Source organism: Cervus elaphus, chromosome 8 (assembly GCF_910594005.1).
Source record: "Cervus elaphus chromosome 8, mCerEla1.1, whole genome shotgun sequence".
Taxonomy (NCBI): Eukaryota; Metazoa; Chordata; class Mammalia; order Artiodactyla; family Cervidae; genus Cervus; species Cervus elaphus.
In genome coordinates, this window is record NC_057822.1 from 40,014,600 (window position 1) to 40,038,389 (window position 23,790).

General features: G+C 45.1%; 1 long non-coding RNA gene across 2 annotated transcripts in view; it reads left to right on the top strand.

Annotated features, from left to right (window-relative positions):
* LOC122698767 overlaps window positions 1-23,275 on the top strand; it is a 72,367-nt gene extending 49,092 nt beyond the window's left edge. The window contains exons 2-5 of one of the 2 annotated variants that reach the window (XR_006342412.1): window positions 17,493-17,577; window positions 17,699-17,785; window positions 20,176-20,552; window positions 20,917-23,275. This is a non-coding gene — a long non-coding RNA (uncharacterized LOC122698767). Of the gene's footprint in view, window positions 1-17,492; window positions 17,578-17,698; window positions 17,786-20,175 lie in introns of both variants that reach the window. The other variant, XR_006342411.1, reaches the window with a different exon arrangement.
* The last annotated feature ends 515 nt before the right edge of the window (window positions 23,276-23,790 follow it).

A 23,790-nucleotide genomic window follows, 5' to 3' on the forward strand; every position in this document is an offset into this window, starting at 1 on the left:
CTTTCCAGTGTGTAAATGCTTGGATGTAATAATTAGAATAGTCAGGTGATAGCCCCTGCTTGTCAATTATCATGAGTGCAACAGCCACAAGTGTAGACTTGATCATGGTCATAAGCAGGGTAATTTTCAGAAATAATGACCAACTTTTGCTAGAGTTTCATACAAAACAAACTGCAGATCCCTCAAAAAGCTAAACATAGAATTACTGTTTGACCCAGCAATCCCACTCCTAGACACCTATCCAAGAGAATGGAAAACAGGAACTCAACAAAATACCTGTGCAGGAATGTTCGTAACAGCACTATTTACAACAGCAAATGGACGCAACACATTTATCTATCAGTGGATGAACAGATAAGCAAAATATGGAGCACATGTACAATGGAATATTATTCAGCCATAAAAAGGAACGAAGTAGTGATGCTTGCTACAACATGAATGAACCTTGAAAACAGAAACCAAAACATGAAACAAAAGTGTACATATTGTATGATTCCATTTACATGGGACAGAACATTCAGAACAGGTAAATTCTTCAAGACACGAAGCAGAATGCTGGTTGCCAGGGATTGGAGGTAGCTGAGTGAGGGTTAGGAAGGGGCTGCTTAATAGGGACAGGGTTCTCTTCTGGGCAAACGAAATGTTTTGAAACTAGATAGGGGTGGTGATGCAAAACAATGTGAACATATATTCCTGCCTTTAGTGCACTGAATTATACACTTTAAGGTAGCATACATTGTTAATGTCTGTTATGTGAATTTCACTGCAGTGAATAACAAGCAAAGTACACTCTTCCCTTGATTTACATTAAGTGAATTTTCAGAGTTCAGTGAATATTAAAACCGTGCAAATAATGCTTGGTGTTTGTATGTAAATCCAAGTTAGGATCCAGGCTCAGATAAATCATAAGTAGGTTTTTCTCCTCCAGGACTGTCTGGTGGGGCAGTCAAATGTTTGGCGGAACAGCCGCATCCATTGCAGAAGGTCTGGAGTCTCCACGCTGGGATCCAGCATGCGCCGCACAGCAGAGGCCCCTGGGGAAGTACAGCCGAGGCCAGAGGCCCAGGGCCGAGCGACAGTACCCTTCGTTTTTGTCCTTCCAGTGGCTGCTGTGGTCTGGGCCCCCAGTGCCTCTATGCTGCCTGTGGTCCTGCTTGAGGAATCCCCATGAGAGCCGTGGGACAGCGTTAAACGCCTTATATCCTCTCCTCATTTGGGTTATGTGTATACCTATGGCTGATTCGTGTGGAAGTTTGACAGAGAACAACAAAATTCTGTAAAGCAATTATCCTTCAATTAAACAATTAAAAAAAAAAAAAGACAAAGCCAGTACTTCATTCCCACAGTGACAATCCTGATGCTGTTCGCAGGCCCTTGGCTTTGGGACCTTGTGGCATTTTGTTTTTGTTTTCCAAAGTACTAGTGCCAAAGCCAGGGGACTTAAATATGCTATTTCTTTGATTCCATCTTTCCTTAGCGGTGGGGAAAGATGCTACCACTAAAGCTATATGGCCTGGTCAGGCTGCCTAGTGTCATAGAAACCATGGTCTCTTTACATTTCCTGCTTCATCTCCCCAAAGGCAACTTTTTGGCCAGCCTTTCTCTGGTGTCAGCTGCAAGGCAGCTACTGACAGCCTGGCTCTGGGAATACCTCCCTGTTTAACCCACAGACCCTTGGAGAAGAATCGCCAAAATAGAGGTGGTTGGAGAGAGAATGGCCGGGAGTCTGGAGGGTGTGACTGGTTAGCTCAGGCATACCTTCAGGAATACGCTCTTGTTTGGTTCCTTTCAATCAAAAAAGGTACCCTCACCCCAGTGCTCATTGCAGCTATATTTACAGTAGCCAGGACACAGAAACAACTTAGCTGTCCATCAACAGAGAAACAGATAAGAAAGATGTGGCACACATATACGATGGAATATTACTCAACCAGAGAAAGAATGGTATTGGGTTATGTGTAGAGACACGGATGGACCTAGAGTCTCTCATACAGGGTGAAGTAGCCCAGGAAGAGAAAAATATCTTATCAATACATACATATGGAATCTAGAAAAATGGCACAGATGAACCTATTTTGTTGTTGTTCGGTAGCTACTGCCAAGTCACTCCAGTCGTGTCTGACTCTGTGCTACCCCATCCCTGGGATTCTCCAGGCAAGAACACTGGAGTGGGTTGCCATTGCCTTCTCCAATGCATAAAAGTGAAAAGTGAAAGTGAAGTCGCTCAGTCATGTCTGACTCTTCGAGACCCCATGGACTGCAGCCTAACAGGCTCCTCCGTCCATGAGATTTCCCAGGCAAGAGTACTGGAGTGGGGTGCCATTGCCTTCTCCGGTTTGGTAGCTAAGTTGTACTCAACTCTTCTCGACTCTATCAACTGCAGCACACCAGACTCCTTTGTCCTTCACTATCTCTCAGAGTTTGCTCACATTCATATCTATTGAGTTAGTGATGCTATCTTACCATCCTCTGTTGCCCTCTTCTCCTGCCCTTACTCTTTTCCAGCTTCAGGGTCTTTTCCAATGAGTCGGCTCTTTGCATCAGGTGGCCAAAGTATTGGAGCTTCAACATCAGTCCTTCCAATGAATATTCACAGTTGATTTCTTTTAGGATTGACTAGTTTGATCTCCTTGCTGTCCACGGAACTCTCAAGAGTCTTCTCCAGCGCCACAATTCCAAAGCATCAATTCTTCAGTGCTCAGTCTTCTTTATGGTCCAATTCTTATAGCCATCTTTGACTACTGAAAAAACCATAGCTTTGACTATATGAACCTTTGTTGGCAAAGTGATGTCTCTGCTTTTGAATACACTGTTTAGGTTTGTCATAGCTTCAAAGTGATGTCTCTGCTTTTGAATACGCTGTCTAGGTTTGTCATAGCTTTCCTTCCAAGGAGCAGTTTGCAGGAAAGAAATAAAGATGCAGATGAGAGAATGGACATGTGGACACACAGTGGGGAAAGGGGAGAGTGGGATGAATTGGGAGAGTAGCCCTGGCACATATACGCTACCAGGTGTAAGACAGACAGCTCGTGGGAAGCTGCTGCCTAACACAGGGAGCTCAGCCTGGTGCTCTGTGATGACCTGGCGGGGGGATGGGAAGGAGGGAATGGAAAGGAGGCTCAAGAGGGAAGGGATACATGTATACATGTGGCTGATTAACTCTGTTGTACAGCAGAAACTTAACACAACTTTGTAAAGCAACTATATCCCAGGAAAAGATGAAAGACCCGCACTGCATCTCTAACTGCACATCTGAGGGGCCCTGGGAAGGGTTAGGCTTGGAGGGGTTGGGCACAGGAGTGCCTCTTAAGGACACTAGTCTTGTCTTATTTCCCTGGGGCTGGACCAGGGGGCCCCCCGGGTTGTGGAGAGGATTCAGGCAGGAGGGAGGGTGGGGAGAGAGGACTACAACTCAGTCCCAAGCCTGCCACTCGGAGAGTGAGAGGGAGGAACCTGGAAAGACCACAGCCAACATCTGGGAGTGATTTCCTCTGTCTGTCAAAACCAATGCACGTCTCTCATGGTTTTACCCTGCGCCCAGCTCTGCGCCTCTTGCCATCATTTTCTTCAGATGTTTACCAGGAGCTCTAGGCCAGCCACGTGGCAGCAGCCTTATTTGTTTTTATTTATTTCATATGAATTTGAGCTGTTTTGTACATAAAAAGAACCAAACGAACATGAACTGCGAACTACTTGTAACCCACAATGTGCACATCCAAGCTTTGTGAGTCTGCGCACTTCCTCGGTGGGAACAGACCATGTAGGGTGCTGCTTCATGCACTTGCATCTTTTCATGTGTACCTGGCTCACACTCTGCCCAGGTAGGACTCTTTCATGAGAAAACATCACAGGCCCCCTGGTCATCCCTCTATTGCCTGATGTCTTGGAGGTCCCAAATTTCCTTTTATGTAAACAACAATTTTCTAATCTTTCCTATCATACTTTTTAGGTCTATTCCTCCCAAAGAATTGCCAAGTTAAAGGGTATGACCTGTGCTGCTCTATTTACATGCCCCAAAATTATTCCAGAAGGATGGGCCCATTATTCCCTGCCCTCTGGGAACCAGGATACCTCTCTGACTGTCATTGTTCATCATTCATCCAGTACAGGTGTTTGCTGAGCATCACATCGAAGCTGGGGGAACGGTGGCAGACTAGAGGTGTGCCCTGGTCCTTGGCCCTGCGGTTCTCCCACTCTCTGCAATGGTTTCTCGAACTCTGGTCCCGGATCACCACATTGGAATCCCCTGGGGTGGGTACTTATCAAAAACGCAGTTTCCTGGCACTCACCCCCACTACTGAATCAGAATCCCTAGATTCAGAGATTGGCACTGTCGATAAAATTCCCTGATGCGCATTTCGTGTGAGCACCGCTGAGCTGATGGAGATGAGCAAAAATTCCCTTCTGCTGAGAAACAGACACAAAGGGCCCAGGATGAAACATGGGAGACAGGGTTGATGGATCGGCTGGAGCAGGGAGATGACAGAACTGTGCAGGCCTTCTTGCCAGAATGTCACCTCCTGCAGGACCCACACAAAGCCACTGAGAGCCGAGGGCAGGCTGTGACGAATGAGCCAACTGGGTCGATCATTTTATGCTGCAGCTGGGTAGGTCCCTCCCACGGGTGGAGCCGCCTGGGCCACAGAGCAGGATTAGACATTTTCTGGTGTCGAGATCACTGTTTCAAATTAGTGGAGTGAAGCCAAGCGGCGCTGGGGAGGGGGAACATGTGGCTCTGCGCAGAGAGAGTTGTGTGGGGTGTGAGCGGCCACCCATTCTCTGTGCACCTCTCCACCGTCACGCATAGCAGACTGGCCAGTCGGTCCAGAAGGACAGCCGTGTGGGTCAAGATCGAGAGATGGTGAGAGAGGCAGCAGCTGAGGAGTTATCGGGCTGCTCTGCCAAGTCAGGGGAAATGTCCAAACTTCACCATGTAAACTGGGGCAGAGGGCTCTGATCGGCTGTGCGGGAGTGGCTTGGACATACCGCCGAGCAGGATGGGCAGGGCTAATGTGAGCTGTGGCTCTGGGACAAAGGCGATATAAACCTGCAAGTGTCCAGCGTGGGGCCCACGAATTGTCCCAGGCTCTGACAGCCAGTGAGAGCTGGGCCATAAAGAAGGCTGATGCTTTCAAACCGTGGTGCTGGATAAGACTCCTGAGAGTCCCTTGGACAGCAAGGAGATCAAACCAGTCAATCCTAAAGGAAATCAACCCTGAATATTCATTGGAAGGACTGATGCTGAAGCTGAAGCTCCAATACTTTGGCCACCTGATGTGAAGAGTCGACTCATTGGAAAAGACCCTGACGCTGGGAAAGGTAAAGGCAGGAGGAGAAGAGGATGACAGAGGATGAGATGGTTGGATGGCATCACTGATTCAATGGACATGAATTTGAGCAAACTCTGGGAGATGATGAAGGACAGGGAAGCCTGTTGTGCTGCAGTCCATGGGGTCTCAAAGAGTCGGACATGACTGAGCTAGTGAACAGCAAGTGACAGCCAGTGGCCCAAACTGATAGGTGCTTAGCTTTCTCCAGATAAGGCTGACCCCCTAAATGACTTGCCAACTTGGAGCCTTGGTGTTTCCCATGGTGCACAGCTTCTGAACTGACCAGACACACACGTCCACGATTCTTTGGGAATTTTTTTTTTTTTTTTGATGCTGCCATTGTGGGGTGAGCCTGGTCTCCTGGTAGACCCAGCTTTTGTTTATTTGAAAATGTCTCCTTGAGGTGATACAGGTTTCTGTCCCCCAACCAAAAGCAGGTGGGGCCTTGTTGCATTGCTCTCAATAGATTCCATCATTCCTTCTGCATGGCTAGCATGCAGCAAGCTGTGTTTCTGATTTTGCCCAGATTAGCAGTTAGTCCAGCATCCATTTTCATTAAAGCCTGCGTCACCACACATGGTACAGTTTGAGTTCCAGTTTGGAGATGCTCCATGTCTGCCTGTATTGCTTCATTCAGGACAATGAACATCAATTATTTTTTTCTGGCCCGACCCCATGGTCCAATCATGTAAGGGCAAAGTAGTCAACCCAGCCCAGGCTGTGGTCTTTAGACGTCAAAGTGACTTCTGGGGGCACAGAGAGGAAGGCCTCCAGGCATATAATTCCCTGGAGCCTTTCCACTGAACACTGAAATCTGCTCACATCATCTCATCAGGGGCATCTCACATTTTCCAGCTACTTGGGGTGGTGGTGGGGATGAGCCCAGCTATAGAAAGAGCATGCCAGCACATAGGGAAGTATCTGTGACCTCATTCATATGAACTCAGACTGCTCACCATCTGTGCTGGGAAATAGAGGGGTTGTGTGTGTGTGTGTGTGTACGCATGCACGCGCACAAGTGTATGTTTCCTCAAAGAGCACAACTGCAGTGTTCGGTTGAAAAGTAGAGTTCACAAAATCCATTGGGGCAGAACATCTCATGATCAGTAGTGATGCAGTATTTGGTGTCTGCTTGAAAAGAATCATTAATTGTAAGTCATCAAAAAGAGAACAGAGGGGAGAGCAGACACTTCCCACCCTGGAATCGCTCACTGTTGTCTTTCACAGGAACACAGTTTCTCACGCAGAAAAATCTGTTTTCAGTTGGACTGAGAAACGGCCCCTTGAGTCATACATGTCTGTCTATGTGTGAGGCTTTTCACAGTTGACAAAGCATTTTTGCTGAGTTTTCTCATTTGATCTTGCCCACGGGGGTGGGGCGGCTCACCCAAGACCGCACAGCTACAGAATGGCACGGTGGAGCCGGCCTCTGGCGAGGAGTCCGGGTTCAGCTCGCGGGAGGGCGACTGGCTTTCTCAGATGGCGGTGGCTGCAGAGAGGCTGCTGAACTTGACAAAGGAGACATCCATAGTTCACGTCTTGCCTTGCGCTTGGCTCTAGGGAAATCTTCAGCCTCATTTTCTCTGCTGGGCTGCGGGTGGTGACCAGGACCTATCTCAGCCAGCAAAAATGGTCAAATGAACTTTCTTCTTCTCCTTTTTTTTTTTTCAAATTGAGAAACAATTTAGATAACTAAATTTAAATAAGTAATTTTAAACGTAAAGATTTATTTATTTGTTTTTGGCTTGCTGGGTCTTTGTTGCTGTGTGTGGGCTTTCTCCAGTTGTGGCGAGCAGGGGCTGCTCTCGTTGTGGTGCACAGGCTTCTCATTTCGGTGGTTTCTCTTATTGTGGAGCATGGGCTGCAGGGCACATGGGCTAAGTAATTGCAACTCCTGGGCTCTAGGGCGCAGGTTCAGTGGTTGTGCTGCTACTGCTGCTGCTAAGTCGCTCCAGTCGTGTCCGACTCTGTGTGACCCCGTAGATGGCAGCCCCCCGTCAGGCTGGGATTGCCAGGCTTCCCCGTCCCTGGGATTCTCCAGGCAAGGACACTGGAGTGGGTTGCCATTTCCTTGTGGAGCAGATGGGCTTAGTTGCCTCGAGGCAGGTGGGGTCTTCCCAGAACAGGGGTGAACCGGTGTCCCCTGCCTTGCAAGGCAGATTCTTAACTACCTGGACCACCAGGGAAGCCCCGAGCTTTCTTATTCTATAGACAAAGGAACCGTGCAAGTATCAAAGCAACAGAAAAGGGAGTCCTGGAATAGTTTTTAGATGCAACCACTCATCTGACTCACTACAGTCAGGGTGAGTCTGTTTTGCCTCCCCCAAAGGTGGGTCCCTTGGACAGCAAGGAGATCAAACCAGTCAATCCTAAAGGACATCAACCCTGAATAATCATTGTAAGAACTGATGCTGAATCTGAGGCTCTAACACTTTGGCCACCTGAAGCGAAGAGCCGACTCATTGGAAAAGACCCTGATGTTGGGAAAGATTGAGGGCAGGAGGAAGAAGGGGGCAACAAAGGATGAGATGGTTGGGTGGCATCACTGACTCAATGGACATGAGTTTGAGAAAACTCTGGGAAATAGTGAGGGACAGGGAAGCCCGTCATGCTGCAGTCCACGGGGTCACAAAGAGTTGAACACGACCTAGCGACTGAAGAACAAGAGCAAAGGTGGGTCATAGCCGCAAGACTTATTAGCCCCCCACAAGCAGGAACGACCTCTGCTGAGCAGCCAAAACCAAGGATCAGCAGATTTGCCTCAGTGAGGATCTTTCTTGGTTTCTGTGTGGTTATTGCCATCTCTGGGACACAAGGGTCATCCTCAGAATCACAAAAGTTAATAATATTAATATTAATATGAAGTAAGGGCCTTTGTAGACCTAATGTTTCATTGTTTCCATGCATTTTGGCATTAAATGAATAAGTAATGTGACTTACATCTAAGCTATTGAAATATGCAAGTTAGCATCTGTTCTTTTTAAGTTAACAACTTGAGCTTATTAATAATAATATTATTATTATTAAAGGCTACAGATGTATTCTTTTCCCATGCTTCAATCAGGAATGTAATCTTAATTTGCCACTATCTGCCAATCCCTGAGCTATATTACTGGTTTCCTATTTGTACGAGTGTTCAATGCCTATTGTATCTGGACATGATGAAAAAGCTAGTTTTGCTAAGAATATCAGTGAGTGAACCTTGCCATTTCTTTGCTTGCTTTGCAAATACACTAAATTTGTACCAACAATCTCCCCTGTATTTCCCCAAATTTCCATGTGTGAAACTGAGTTGATTTAATAAAGAGACCAAAGACTGGGTCACCTTTTTTCTTCTTGTCTGGCTGAATTGACCACAGTGCACCTCAGAGGCAACTAGCCGCACAAGATGGAGAACTCTCGACTGCAGGAGCAAGCCGAGCTTCAGAGCATCGACTTCCCCACTGGCACCTCTGACTGGGAGCTCCTCCGCGGGTGAGAGGCGCAGCCCCCCTTCACACACAATCAGCACCAGCTGTAGTCCAATTAAACTCAACAGTGAACAGGTGTTCACTGTAATGACTTCCACACAAAAGCACACTTCCATTTAGTACTCTTTACATCCGACACACGCGCAGCCCCACTGAAACGGAGTGGTAGGAAACGCGATGGAATTCAGTGGAGGAAAAACAGCAGCCCACCAAGGCACCCGTAATCAGCATCAGAAGCCCCAATTAGCCTCAACATTTCACAGGTGTCCACAGGAGGGTTTTTTTTTTTTTTTTTTTGCAGAGCCTACTCAAGTCAATTGTCCCTTAAGAAGTTCTTTGAAGACATTTTGAAGTTTTTCAAATTCAGGCAGCTCACTCATATTACCATCCCAGCACTGTTATTACCTCTATTTCATGGCTTTCAGGAGTCTACCCTGCTAGACATGCATGGGCAGAAATATTAATTACATTCATGTAAATCCTAAAAATGTGTTTGGCCCATTGCATCCCCATCCCCACCCCACCCCCCATTTTTTTTTTTTTTTTCTTTTTTACATCTGGTGCCTTTGCGGTATTTGAAATAGAGAAATCTGGAGAGCACTTCCTGGGGTAAGACGCCTGGAAGGCTTACTGTGTGCATGTGTGCTCAGTTGCTCACGAGACCCCAAGGACTGTAGCCCCCCAGGCTCTTCTGCCCATGGGATTAGCCCAGGAAGAATTTTGCAGTGGGTTGCCGCTTCCTCCTCCAGGAGGAATCGAAACTTCATCTCCCGTATCTCCTCCATTAGCAGGTGGATTCTTTACCACTGAACCACCTGGGAGAAGTTGTTATTCCTACTGTATTTCAATCAGTTATTGAATGTCCACGGTGTGCATTTCTGTGGAAGAGAGGCGTGAAAGAGGGAAGTGTTCGCGCTCCAGTGACTCGATGCCCTTTTCCGATCGGTTGGCAGCCCAGGACCCAATCAGTGTCTGACTCAGACACTGTGACAGTCATCTCAGGCTTGATGAAGGATGACTGATTACCAGGGCACTCCGGTAAATGAGGTTATGGCACTCTTTCTCCAGATCCCTCATCCCACAGGCTGGTGACCATTTAGCACCAGTGATGCTGCTGGAGTTGGTGCCTTCTTTGACTTTGCATTTACTGGAATTGGTCACCTCTGAGGATAGAGAAGAAAAGGGGTGAGCGGGTCTGAGGTGGGGACTTTAGAATTCTGCTTCTCAGCTCAGTTAAGGAGTAAGGCACACTCCTAAATGTACCACAGTCCGTGCTAACGGACAGTATTTTTTTCTTTTGTCAGAAACAATTTGAAAACTCACACCAGTAGGAGCAAATGTTGGTGAGGGTGCCAGCTGATAACAATCACATTGGAAAACCAGTGGATTTCTGTAACTGAAACTAGACCTATGGCCAGACAATCTCATTCTCAGTTGTAATCCCAACAGAAACTGTGGTAGGCAGACACCAATATGGCCCCTAGTGACTCCCACCTCCTGGGTTTTATGCCTTTGTGTAGTTCTCTCCCCTGGAGGGTGGATGGGACCTGTGATCTTCTCCTAAGCAGTAGAATACAACCACTGTGATGGAATATGACTTACATGATTATCACACATAAAATTGTAATTTACATCTTGCTAGCAGACCCTCTATTGCTTATTTGGCTTGCATGCTTCAATGCTGAAGGGGACTACATGGTGAGGAACTAAATGTAGCCTTTGGCCAATAGCCAGCTAGGAACTGAGTCCAGTGATCTTCCAAAAACTGAATTCTGCCAACCACAGTGGGAGCATCAAAGCAAATCCTTCCCCAGTTGACACTTCAAGTGAGACCCTAGCCCTGGATGAAACCTTGATTGCAGCCTTATGAGAGGACCTGAAACAGAGGACCTAGCCAAGCTGTGTTCAGACTTCTAACCCCAGAAACTGTGAGATAGTATGTATGGTTTGAGTTTTGTGGTACTTAGTTACACGGTAATAGATAACAAATGGGGCTTCCCTGGTGGCTCAGATGACAAAGGAGACCTGGATTTGATCCCTGGGCCAGGAAGATCCGTTGGAAAAGGGAATGGCTACCCAAGGCAGTATTCTAGCCTGGAGAATTCCATGGACAGAGGAGCCGGGGGAGCTACAGTCCATGGGGTCACAAAGAGTCAGACATGACTGAGCAATGAATAGATAACAAATACAGAAATGCTTACAAATGTGCATCCAAGAACATGCCTAAGAGTTTTCATGGTAGCATTCTTCATAATACCAAAATGAGAAATAAATCAAAGCTCCATGGGCAATAAGATGGATAAATACATTGTGGTATGTTCAGAGAGTGGACCACTGTAAGTTATAATAGAAGAACCAACCCTAGTTACATGCAACCCCATAGATGAGTCTCACAAGTAATTGAGTGAAAAAGCCAGACAGAAAAGAATACATACTGTACGATTCAATTACATAAAGCTGTAAAATGGGCAAAACTAATTTATCATCCTGTTTGAAGCTTAGGATGGTGGTTATTTTGGGGACAGGTTGTGACCGGGAAGGGACATAGGGAAGCTTTTGAGATGCTGGTAAATGTTCTGTTTATTAATCCGGTAGGTAGTTACAAGGCTGTTTTGTGCACATTTCTGTATTTAAGCTGTAACTTCAAAAGTTAAAAGAAAAAAACACCTCTGTTCCAGCAGGTAACCTTTTCAGCTTAGGATATAAATAGATGTGTGGATAGAGGGGTGCTTTCTGTTTGTAAGCCCAGTATCATCGTACCTCGAGAAAAGAGAGCACTGATTTCAAATGACTCAGAACGGAGGAGGGAAACTGAGCTGTGGAGAGGCTGAGAGTAAAGTGAGCTGCAGAAGTCAAGCTTTCCATTATTGTCAGAGCGGCAACTGCCGAGCAGGTCTGTTCTGTAGATTCTGGTTCGATGGGAGGGTAATCTGGCTGTGGAGCGTCCTTCATGGTTCCTCATGCCCGAGTCTCTCTCTTCACTACCCTGTGCAATTAATGATGCAAACTCGGTTAAAGAAAATGACTTTCCCAGACTGCCTGGTAACCAGCTCAGTCAGGTGCCTTAAACAGGCCTATGCCCAACAAGGAGGAGCCTTCTGGTGCCTTGCTGTTGTGAAGTTTCCATCTTTGACTTCCGTGGTAGTCCAGTGGTTTAGAATCTGCCTCGCAACTCAGGAGATGCAGGTTCAGGCCCTTGTGGGTGAACTAAGATCCCACATACCTCAGAGTGACTAAGCCTGCAATGAAGACTCCACGTGCCTCAACTAGGGCCCAATGCACCCCAAATTAAATAAACATACTTTTTTTAAAAAGCTTCCATCTTGCTCCCTTTCACCTGGCCCCTCCCTTCCATTTGTTTGCAGACCTGTTTCTAGCACCATGGCTAGTGATCTTTACCTGATCTTCTATTCACTGTCTCATCCTCACCCAGGGCAACTAAAACTCAACACCCTTCCCTGGCATTGAACTTGGCAACCTTTCTTGGCTTTGATTGGGATTCATCTTTCTGTGTGTATATTCTGCCAGCAGCTCTGGGTTACAGCCTTGACTGGGAAGCCTGCTGCAAAAGAGGAGAGAAGCATTTTTTTTCTTCAAAGATCTACGAATATTCAATCTCTCTGTGTTCCAAATAAGTTTTAAAATTCCATTTTAGAAAAACATCAGCTGGTGTAGGCAGAGATGCGTAAACGTTCTGTCTTTTCCTGTTTTCTCCTCTTCCAAGCTCTGAGCACTAGATTATAAAATGAATGCAATGGATGAGGCCAGTCATACACACATGTACCTTAGAGACAAAATGTCCATAAGAAGAAGGCAGAGGGTGAATGTGGTGGCAGTTACCCTATGGATGGTATGAATATGTCTAGAGAAAGGAAGTGTCCATCAGAAAGGGACTTGCTGCTGCTGCTGCTGCTAAGTCGCTTCAGTCGTGTCCGACTGTTTGCAGCCCCATGGACTGCAGCCCACCAGGCTCTTCCGTCCATGGGATTTTCCAGGCAAGAGTACTGGAGTGGGGTGCCATTGCCTTCTCCAGGAAGGGACTTGGTGAGCATAGAACTTAGAGGACAGAGCAGGGGGATCTCTGAGAAGCCGGTAGGAATTCCAGGAGTATGGCTTCCTAGATGGCTCAGTGGTAAAGAATCTGCCTGCCAGTGCAGGAGCTGGGGTTCAGTTCCGGGGTTGGGAAGACCCCCTGGAGGAGGAAATGGCAATATACTCCAGTGTTCTTGCCGGGACAATCCCATGGACAGAGGAGTCTAGTGGGCTACAGTCCACGGGTTTGCAGAGTCAGACACGACTGAGAACACATGTGAGGATGGCTTCATCAGACCCCAGCTGCCTGCTGCCGTTAAGCGCTTGAGCCATCCAACTAAACTGCCTTTGCTCTGATTCCAAGCTCGATAAGGAGATTTTGGATTGTCATAGACTTCCTGGGTAGATTTTCTTCAGGAAGAAAAAGTGCTGGAGAGAAAAGTGTGAACATTTGATCTTTCTGATGGCTGCACGTCCCTTTGTCAACAGAAGTATTGATGGTTTGGTGAGAAATTTTGGTGTTTTGAGAATTTAATTCACATAAGCCAGCCCTCCCAAGTCAGGCATATCCTGGAACACTAACAAGATTGAATTTTTGGACCTGTAAGTTTTCTGGCCAGACTTCGGACCGTGAAAAATTCATTAAGATAATGCCACTTTGGAAAGGTTCTTGGTAGATGGCCAGCCAGCCATTTCCTGGTAATATTCAACATGGCTTTGGGCCCACTTTCAGAGTCCTGTTGGTATCTAACTGGATTGAGGGGAAGGGAAGGAGCGAGCAGAGAGAAGAGGAGGTGAAATGGGGTAGTCCATTCAATTTGGTTTTCATTGGAGCTACAAATGGGATCTTACTGAAGATGGATTACTAATGTGTGTCTTAAATGGAGGTAGATACCTTTCTGGGAGTATGTGGCAATGTGTTTGGGATGAATAAAATATGGGATAAAATTCAGCACATCTTTCAAGAGCATTAACTTTTCTCTCTGATTTGGGAGGTAGAGAAGTTAAGACATTAACTAATGAGGTGAAGACTTACTAGTCTACCCAAGAGTTGTTTCTGGGTAACCAGGGACTAGATTTCCTAGATCCTCTTGCATTTAAATGGGGTTACACGATGAATTCTTGCTCCTGGAATGTGGGAAAGAATGGCTGTCAATTCTGGGCTCAAGTAATTAAGAAGTAGTCTCTTTCCCCATCTGAATAGAGATAACCTGGAGGCCCTGAAGGAAGGTAGAGACACAAGACCAAGGGGTGGACTATCTACCCACAAGCCATAATCTATGTAGACTTCCAGCGAGTGAAACATACATTTCTAAAAAGTCACTGAGGGTTTGGGCCTGATCTCTTATAGCAAAGAACATTACTCTAATAGAATGGATATATGAATGTTTCTATGTGAAAGCAGTCCTATGATAGCCTGTAAACTTTACATGAATTTTTAAGTTAATACCAAGACATCTTTTTTTAAACTTTTGAGATTTTATTTTTAAAAAAAATATGTATTTATATACTGGACTGTACCAGGTTTTAGTTGCAGCATGTGGGATCTAGTTCCCTGACCAGGGATAGAACCCAGGCATTGAGATTGTGAATTCTTAGCCACTGGACCACCAGGCAGATCCCCAAACTGAGATTTCAGAGACACATTTTGCTGATGGTAGGCTGTTGGCACTTTACCTGGGTGCCCAGAGAGTGAGCCATTCATTCTTCTCTGATGTTGGAGGAACTTGAAGGGAAAGTTTGACAAGGACCTGGCAAATTCACGGAATGGGAGAGGGAAAGCTGTGGTCATCCTTCAGACCATAGAATCTGTAGTAAATGCTCACTTAAGGCAAGACTGAAGAAGGCAAAGTTAGATTCCAGATGGTCTTTCTTCAGTCCCTCACCCTCACACCTGTATGGCTCATACTGTCCATCAGAAGTTTGTGCCCTGACCTGTTTTTCAGGCAAAATCTTCATGCTTTGTACCCTTCCTAGCTTCTGAATCTCCACCCCAGCTTATATTCCCTTAGGGACCTGCTCACTGATGGCCAAAGAATTCAGACTAAGAGGCCAGGATGGCATACCTGTGGCAGCCTTCACACTAGGGGCTTCCCGGGTGGCGCTAGTGGTAAAGAACCTGCCTGCCAATGCAGGAGACATAAGAGATGTAGGTTTGACCCCTTGGTTGGGAAGATACCCCAGAGAAGAGCACTGCAAAGCACTCCAGTATTCTTGCCTGAGAAATCCCATGGACAGAGGAACCTGGCGGGCTACAGTCTGTGGGGTCCCAGAGCTGGACGGGACTGAAGTGACTTAGTGCGCGCACACATAGTGCTTCATACTGAACCCCTTTTCCACATGGGCACATACATCAGTGATTCTTCAGGAGGATTTACAGAGCCTTCTCAGAACAGACCTCCAGGCAGCTCCTGTGAGTCTACTGGTGCTGGCTCTGGAACTGAATTGGACTTGCCATCCTGGATGACTGATAGATCATAGTGGCTTCATGGATTATAGCTCTCAGACAATACTTGCCTTTCAACACAGTTTTCATTACTCCATTAACCCAAAAGAGGGATCTGGAAATTTCCCGCACTCTGGCAGCTCCAGTAGGAGTGAGAGATCTGGGGCAGGGGACCATTTTTCCATTGCTCCTCAAATTACATCACTAACCTGCTGCCTGCTTCAATTCAATTCAACCCGACAGATACTTATTTCACTCACAGTAAAGCAGGCTTTGTCTAGGAAGTCACATTTAACTTCATCACCAGCAAGTTTTTATTGAGGACCTGCTGTGTACATTACAACAAACTAGGCGTTCAGGTGTTTCTTTTGTGATTATATTGACTTATAATCACCATAAAGAGAAGCCCTGTGGTCCCTCCTTCTCCCCCTCCCTCTTCCTCTTCCACTGTCTCCCTCCCTCCCCATTTTTCATCCTGGGATGCTGACTTCCTGGAGGAATATTTTCGTCCTGCTGTCAAGGCCTCCTGGGGCTGTTTGGGCTGCAGTCAGAAGCGCTCTCATTGCCCTTCCCCAAGCGTGCTGAGTCGGGGGACAGGGTTCGCCCTCCTCCTCCCCTCCCCAGTCTTCCTCAGCCACGGCGTTCTGACAAGGCCACAACTCTCTCTGCAGAGACCCCACCATCTCGGTCAGTGGCCGATCGGATGTTTTTGTCATTGCTTTCTTCAGGGCTGTTTCACTGAAGTGCTGCTAGGGCTTTCTTTTTTCCAGGGGAGGGGACTTTGAGGGGCAGTCTCTCTTTCCCACCCGCACACTCCACATTGTGATCCAGACTGGTCAGGGCAGGTCCATCCCCTTCCCGCAGCGAGAGGTGTCTAACTAGATGACCTTGGCTGCCAGCAGAGCTGCAGCTCTCCTGGCAGTTGCAGTTAGGAGAGATGGGAGGGGGCCACCTGTCAGACTCAGGGTTGGAGGTATGACTCCAGGTGATGGCTGTGTGCATGGACCCAGCTACTCATGCTTCCACTTAAGCTTTGGAAAGTTAGAAAGACATGGCTAGGGGTATGTGTGTGTGTGTGTATGTGTGTGTGTGTGTGTGTGTGTTAGTCACTCAGTCGTGTCCAGCTCTTTGTAACCCCATAGACTGTAGCCCACCAGGCTCCTCTGTCTATGGGTTTTCCCAGGCAAGAATACTGGAGTGGGTTGCCATTTCCTTCTCCAGGGGATCTTCCTGACCCAGGGAGCGAACCCAGGTCCCCTGCATTTCAGGCAGAGTCTTTACCATCTGAGCCACCAGGGAAGGCCATTGGCTAGGTGGGCAGTGGGCAAATCTCAGCTTCTCCCAGCTGGGGCTTCCTGTTGGGTTTCCATAAGGCTGGGTTGTGAGGGGAATGGGGCTTTGGTGCCCACCGTGCTAGCTGTGGACACAGTGGGAAGGGCTGCAAACATATGATTAGTTAATGAAAACTTGCATTTTGCAGAAAACGGCCAAATCTGTGGAAGTGTGGCAGCTGCTACATTGAGCAGAAACCCTAGGAAAGCCCTAAAGTTGTGGATTCTGCATATTTCCCTCACCCCTACCTAGGAGGCCGGCACAGAGCAGTCATCACAGGACTTTTCTGGAGGCATCAGGAAGCCGGGGATGGTGATTTGTTTAGATTTGTCTGCATCATCGCGGCTGCCAAATCGCTCAGACAGCTGCAGTCAGTTGCTCTCTTCATGCCGTTCAGCCCACGCCATGTATTTTATCAGCCACATCTCTGCTCCACCTTGGACGTCTTGGGAAATCATCATAGCTTAACAGAGAGTCAGAGTCCTAAGTGTGTTCCTTTTCCGCAACATTGCTACGTTTGTTCGACTGTATCATTAGCTGGCAGATGATAACAGACCATAGCTCCATCCTTTTTCCAGCTTGGGCATTTGTTTATTGAATCCACATAGGAGAAGAATAGGCTGTGTGTGTCACTTCGCTCCATGCCTCAAACACACCGCCTTCCAGAAGTGGTGGTGATGGGAGTGAGAAATCCAATTATGTGCAGACTAGGAATTCGATGTGATAGAAATTTTGTGGGGAGCCTAATATTTTTGCCCAGAATTCCTCTGGATAAAAGCAAAACACTTCTCTCCCCCTGAATCATTCTTTTTGGTCAGTTTGCTGGTAGGTTTGGGATGCGGTTAAGAGGTGGACTTGCTGTTTTTTATCATTTTCATACAGAGTCCACCTGCAATGATCCAGGAGCCCGTGACTGTTTCTGGGAAGGAGGCAGCAACACTGGCAGAGAGCAGAGCTTGAAAGTCAGGTGGTGACTGAATTTTATGGGTTTCCCTTGTTTGACCATCGATTCAGGTTAGTTGAATCATAGACTCTTACCAGTGAGTGGAATCTCTGAAATCATTGATCTCAATCTTTTTACTTTATAGATGATGTAACCAAAGTGCCACGAGAGGGCTTATACTCTTAAAGTCCTGGGTCGGCGGCAATGATCTCCAGGTGGATCAGCTCCCCAGGTGTGTGGAGTCTGCAGGTGTTCTGGGTCGCCAGGTGTACGAGTTACGTCTTCTGGTTACAAATGACAGAAACCAGCTCTGGGAGTTTACTGGAAGTAATGGAAGGATATCCGAAGCTTCCAAAAATGGCAGAGAACCAGATTTGGAAATGGATCAAAAACAAGGCATCTCTGGAAGGTTAGGAAGGGGGCCACCCAAGGAGCGGCTGCTACTAGGAGCATTCTGGCTCGGGCACGACAGACCTCCGCTCTTCAGTCTCTATGCAACTCACGACTTTTTCAGTTGCCTGAGAGTGAGCATCCACTGGTCTTAACTTGGCTGTGGAACAAGCGCCGTTGGTACACTGACCATGTTCCCTTGGAGGTCACCTGTGGACAGCTTCCTTAACATGCTGACAATTGGAGGGTGCTCTGTCCAGGGAGGCACAGTCTGCCTGGAGCAGGTGACACCGGAAGTGCTGGGAACTCGCCTCCCCAGGAGCGAGCCTCACTAGAGATACTGACACACCCCGTCCTCTGCTGCCCGGGGGGACACAACCTGAGGAGGTTCCCACAGTCTCTCAGAGGTGCTGATGGAATGAGCCTCAGCGGCCCTCAGCAGTCACGTGCTCGTTAGCCTACACTTCCCTCCTTTCCTCTCTCACTTCCTCTTCTTCATATTGCTTCCTGGGCTCACCTCCCAAATAAAATGCTTGCTGGTCAATCTTTTATGATCTATTTTTGGGCCATCTAAATTAAGATGGGGAAAAAGTGGAAACAGTGACAGATTTGGGCTCCAAATTCACTGTGGACAGTGACTACAGCCATAAAATTCAAAGATGCTTGCTCCTTGGAAGGAAAGCTATGACAAACCTCAAAAGCAAAAGCATTGCTTTGCTGACAAAGGTCCATATAGTCAAAGCTATAGTTATTCCAGTAGTCATGTACAGATGTGAGAGTTAGACCATAAAGAAGGCTGAGTGCTGAAGAATTGATGCTTTTGAGTTGTGGTGTTGGAGAAAACTCTTGAGAGTCCCTTGGACAGCAAGGAGAATCAAACCAATCCATCCTAAAGGAAATCAATCCTGAATATTCATTGGAAGGACTGATGCTGAAGCTGAAGCTCCAATACTTTGGCCACCTGATGTAAAGAGCCAACTTGCTGGAAAAGACCCTGATGCTGGGAATGATTGAGGGCAGGAGGAGAAGTGGGTGACAGAGGATGAGATGGTTGGATGGCGTCACCAACTCGATGAACATGAGTTTGAGCAAACTCTGGGAGATGATGAAGGACAGGGAAGCCTGTCATGCTGCAGTTCATGGGGTCACAAAGAGTTGGACACAACTTAGCAACTGAAACACCGCAGCTTAAGACAGGTGTCTTGCTAGAACCTTGGCTAGAGGAAACTTGTTACCTAATAATAGTCCCATGAGAGCATATCCAATGGGGAGGAAATGATTCTCCTAAAAATGCTTTGATGCCTTCAAGAAGGTATCTTAGGGGGCAACTTCAAAACAAATGTCTGCAACACTAGTCCAGCAACCCTTGGTTTCAAACATTGGTTCATGGAGTGCTTTTTGATGTCTATGTTCATTAAAGAGCTGACTAATTCTATTTTTTTTAAGTTTATCATGGATCTTTTGTTTCTATAATACTTACCAGGAGCAAAGACTCTCCATTTTCTCCCACTAGCCCTTGTCTTTTTCTTCTTTTTATACTTTAAAAACTTTTTAAACTTATGGCGGCTCTGGCTCTTCATTGTTGTTCTTGGGCTTTCTCCAGTTGCAGCAATCAGGGGCTGCTCTCTAGATGACGTGTGCAGGCTTCTAATTGAGGTGGCTTCTCTTGTTGTGGAGCATGGATTTTAGGGTGTACAGGCTTCAGCTTTGGAATTAGATGTGGCCAGGGAACCAAGTTTGAAGCAGTGGGAGATAAGTTAAAATGGTGATGCACTTTCAAGGGCATGTTCTTTCAAAAGAAATTACTTGTCTTCTCTCCCTTCCTCTTACCATAGTTTCATGTAATTAGAGTATTCAAAATTATTTGTTGGTCCTCCATCCATTCATTCATGCAGCTATATTTATTTTTAATGTAATAGGCAATTATGAACTCGCCAGTCAGCACAAAAACTAGAATTATGACAATAAGTTGAATTTATAGTCCTTCCCTGGTCTAACCTCCTATTTCTTCCTAACCCAAGTAACCAGCATCCTGACTCCTATGTTTACCATCTCTTTTATTTTCCCTTTTAGATTGTTTTATCTCATTGTATCTGTCAAGGTTTAGCTCATAGAGGCAGAACCATAAAAATGGTATAGAATATGGAATTTATGAAAGAGATTTGACTCCATGTAGTTGCCCCAACTTGTTAAACCATTGTTGTATTTTTTTTTTTCTGCATCTGGTGCTAGGTCTAGTCCAGGAGTTGGAGAAGCTGAAGGAGGAGATCCAGCAGGAGCTGAGGAGGCATGGGGCTATACTTACTGGGTCAGGATTCCCTGGAAGAATGTGAAGCTGAAGGAGAAGGTGGACTGATCATGGGACCACCTGCTTCTCCATGCCAGTATGATGGGGCAGCAGGTTGATGTGCATAAACTGCAATAGTGCCTGGTACCCCATGCCTATCTTCTGAACATAAGGAAAGTCTATTTTCCAAATGCCGTTTAACTATCATTTCAGGTTTACTCAGAGCCATGCAGTAAAGGAAATTCTGGGAAATGTAGTTACAGCTGAGCTAAGTTGACATAGCATAAATTCGTCCATACTCAACCAATTGTATTCCTGCCAAGTAAGTATTTTTTAAAGTTGTTTTAAATTTTAAAATTTTTTAAAGTTGTTTTAAATTTTAAATTTAAAGTTGATTTAAAAAAAACCCAGCACCATTCTGCATGTAGCCATTTAGGGCTTGCTTTTTAAACTCAGCATTGTTTTTTAGGATTTATTCATACTGATGTGTGTAGCTATGACTCATTCCTGTTGACTGCTCTATTATATTCCACTGTGTGACGATACCATGGTTTACTCATCCACTCTGTTGTTGATGGGCATCTGGCTTATTTCCAGATGTTTTAACTAGCTTGGGCTACTATAACAAAATTGCTGCTATAATCTTTGACTGAGGGGTTTAAACAATAGACATGTATTATTCACAGTTCTAGAAACTGAGAAGTCCAAGATCAAGCTGTGGCCAGTTCAGCTCCTGGTAGATCCTGCCTCCTGGGTGCAGACAGCTGCCTTCTCGCCTTATCTTCACACAGCAGAGAAGAGAGCTCTGATCCCTCTTCTTGTAAGAACAGTAATCCCATCATGGGGGCCCCACCCTCACGACCTCATCTAAAAAGTTCCTTCCAAATACATTGGGGGTTAGGTCTTCAACATAAGAATTTTGCATGGACATAAGCATTTGGTCAATAACACTACAGTTTGCTATTGGAAACAGTGTTTGTATGAACATTCTCACAGATGTCTCCAGGTACGTAGGGGTAAAACTCTCATAACTTTACACTAGGAGTAGAATTTTTGGACCTGAGGTAGAGCAACCTGAATCCTAATTTTCCCAGGACAATATCAGTTATGCCTGCTGCCCAGGAATGATTATTAAATATTGCCCCATCTTTCCCCATTTATAGCTTGCTTTCATCCTCTTTTGACAAATGGAAGTTCTTAATTTTAGTATGGCTGAATTTGTAAAAAAATTTTAAATTGTTAGTATTTTTTGAGTATTGTTAAGGAAATCCTGCTCTATCTCAAAGTCTAAAAGATATTTACCTATGATTTTTGTTAAGAGTTTTAATTTTTTTATAGCTAAGCCTCAATCCATCTGGAATCAATTTTACTATATGATGTGTAATAGGGATTTAATTTTGCGTATGATGACCTTTTTTTTTATCCCACTCTTATTTTCTCATTATTCTGGCAGGCCACTTCTGTCGTATGCCGAAGCTTCACATATGGGTGGATCTCTATCTGAGCTTTGTGTTTGATTCCACACTCTGTCTGTTCCAGTGCCAGTAGCAACTTGTCTTAATTACTGTATTTTCATCAAAAAAGTGTGATATCTAGTGGGGCAATTCTTGCCTCTGTGCTAATCTTTTTTTATAAAAGTCTTGGTTTCCCCCCCCTTTACTCTTTTATTTAAATTTTATAATCAACTTATCAAGTTCTATAGGAATACATGTTAAAATTTTCTTTGGAACTTTATCAAACTGGGGAGATGGACAGCATTATACTATTGCCTTCATATTCACAATGTGATATCTCCTATATTTTATTTGGGTCTTATTACAGGCTACTCATAATAAAGTTTTATATTTCTCTTTGTAGAATTACACATATTTTTAGGTTTATTTCTAGGTTCTTGGTGCCCTTTGAAACTATTGTGAATTTTGCCTTTTCTTTAATTACATTTTCTGTTTATTCAAAGAGTGTAGAAATGTAATTGACTTTTGGAAACTTGCTTATTATATCTAATAATTTGCTCATAGATCTATTTGCTCTCTTGTACAAACAGTTATATCATCTGAAAATAATGACAGTTCTATTCCTTTCCTTTCCATTCCCTCTCTCATTTTCTTCTCTTATTGTGCTGGCTGAACATGGTGAACAGAAATAGTAAGGCTCTGGACTAGATTGTCTCATTTCTTATTTTACAGTGAATTATTCTAATCTTTTTCCACTTAGGATGATCTTTCAAAGTTATTATTTTGTAGTTACTCTCAGCAGACTAAGGAATTTTTCTTTATTCCTAATTTGCTAAGCAGTTTTTACAAAATTTTTAACAGTAAAGTATATATAACATAAAATTGGCCATTTTAACTATTTTAAGGGTACGATTCAGTTACCTTAATTCTGTTCACACTGTTGTGCAATCATTACAACTATGCTTTTCCAAAATTTTTTCATCACCCACAAAAGAAACTGTAATCATGAAGCAATAACACCCCGTCCCCTTTGCCCCCAGGCCCTGGATACTTCTAATCTACTTTGTCTCTATACATTTGTTATTCTAGATGTTTCATACAGGTGGAATCACATAATATTTGTTCTTTTGTATGTAGATCTTTTCACTTATATAATGTCTTCAAGATTTATCCATGTTGCAGTATATAGCAGAATTTCATTCCGTTTACAGATGAGTAATATTCGTTGAATGTGAACACGCCTGTTGTTAATTCATGCATCTGTTGGTGGACCCCTGTGTGGTTTTCACCTTTTGCCTATTGTGAATCTTTAACCCTATTAAAAGCAAAGGTTTCTTTTAAACCATGAACTTATATTGAATTTTATAAGTGCCTGTTTGCATCTACTGAAATGATTATGTGTATATATTCTTTTCTACACTGGTGGATGACATTTTAAACTGGGTGGAGCCTCAAATATTTTACTTCCTATGCACCTTTTCTCGGGATGCTACTGGAGCATATGCTCCAGGAAACTGAGGGTGTAAACCAGGAGACAGGAAGACACGGGAGACAGGAAACAGAAGATTCAACAAAGGAGAGAGGATAAGGGACCCACTGGGACCATGGTGATGGTAAGCTACCAGGGTTGACTTGTTGAGGGCAACCTGGACCAAATTAGAAGGACCCCGGGGAGATTCATTCAATAAGGTGACACAATAAGGTGTCTATACATGAAGGAGCGCTTGGAACGGAATTAATGACAGCAACGTTAATAACAAGGAAGAAAATAAGACAACTATTAACTTCAGACAGAATAAAAAGCGTGTGCAGGGAAGGAAAAGTAATCACAAGATAGTCCATGGCTCATCTGTAAATTGCATTTACTTAGTCACAGATATAAACACTGAATATTAATCCATCTAAAAACCGATGTGAATCTTAGAGAATTGGGCAGCTGGAGAAGTGTTGTGTGTGGTAGGGATGAAGGCATCTGGCAAAAAAAGAACTAAGTTCTCATCTTCCATAGTGGGAAGGATAATCAGGAATTAGAAAAACAAACTGGGTTGGAATGATCCCCTGGAGAAGGGAGAGGCTACCCACTCCAGTATTCTTGGGCTTCCCTGG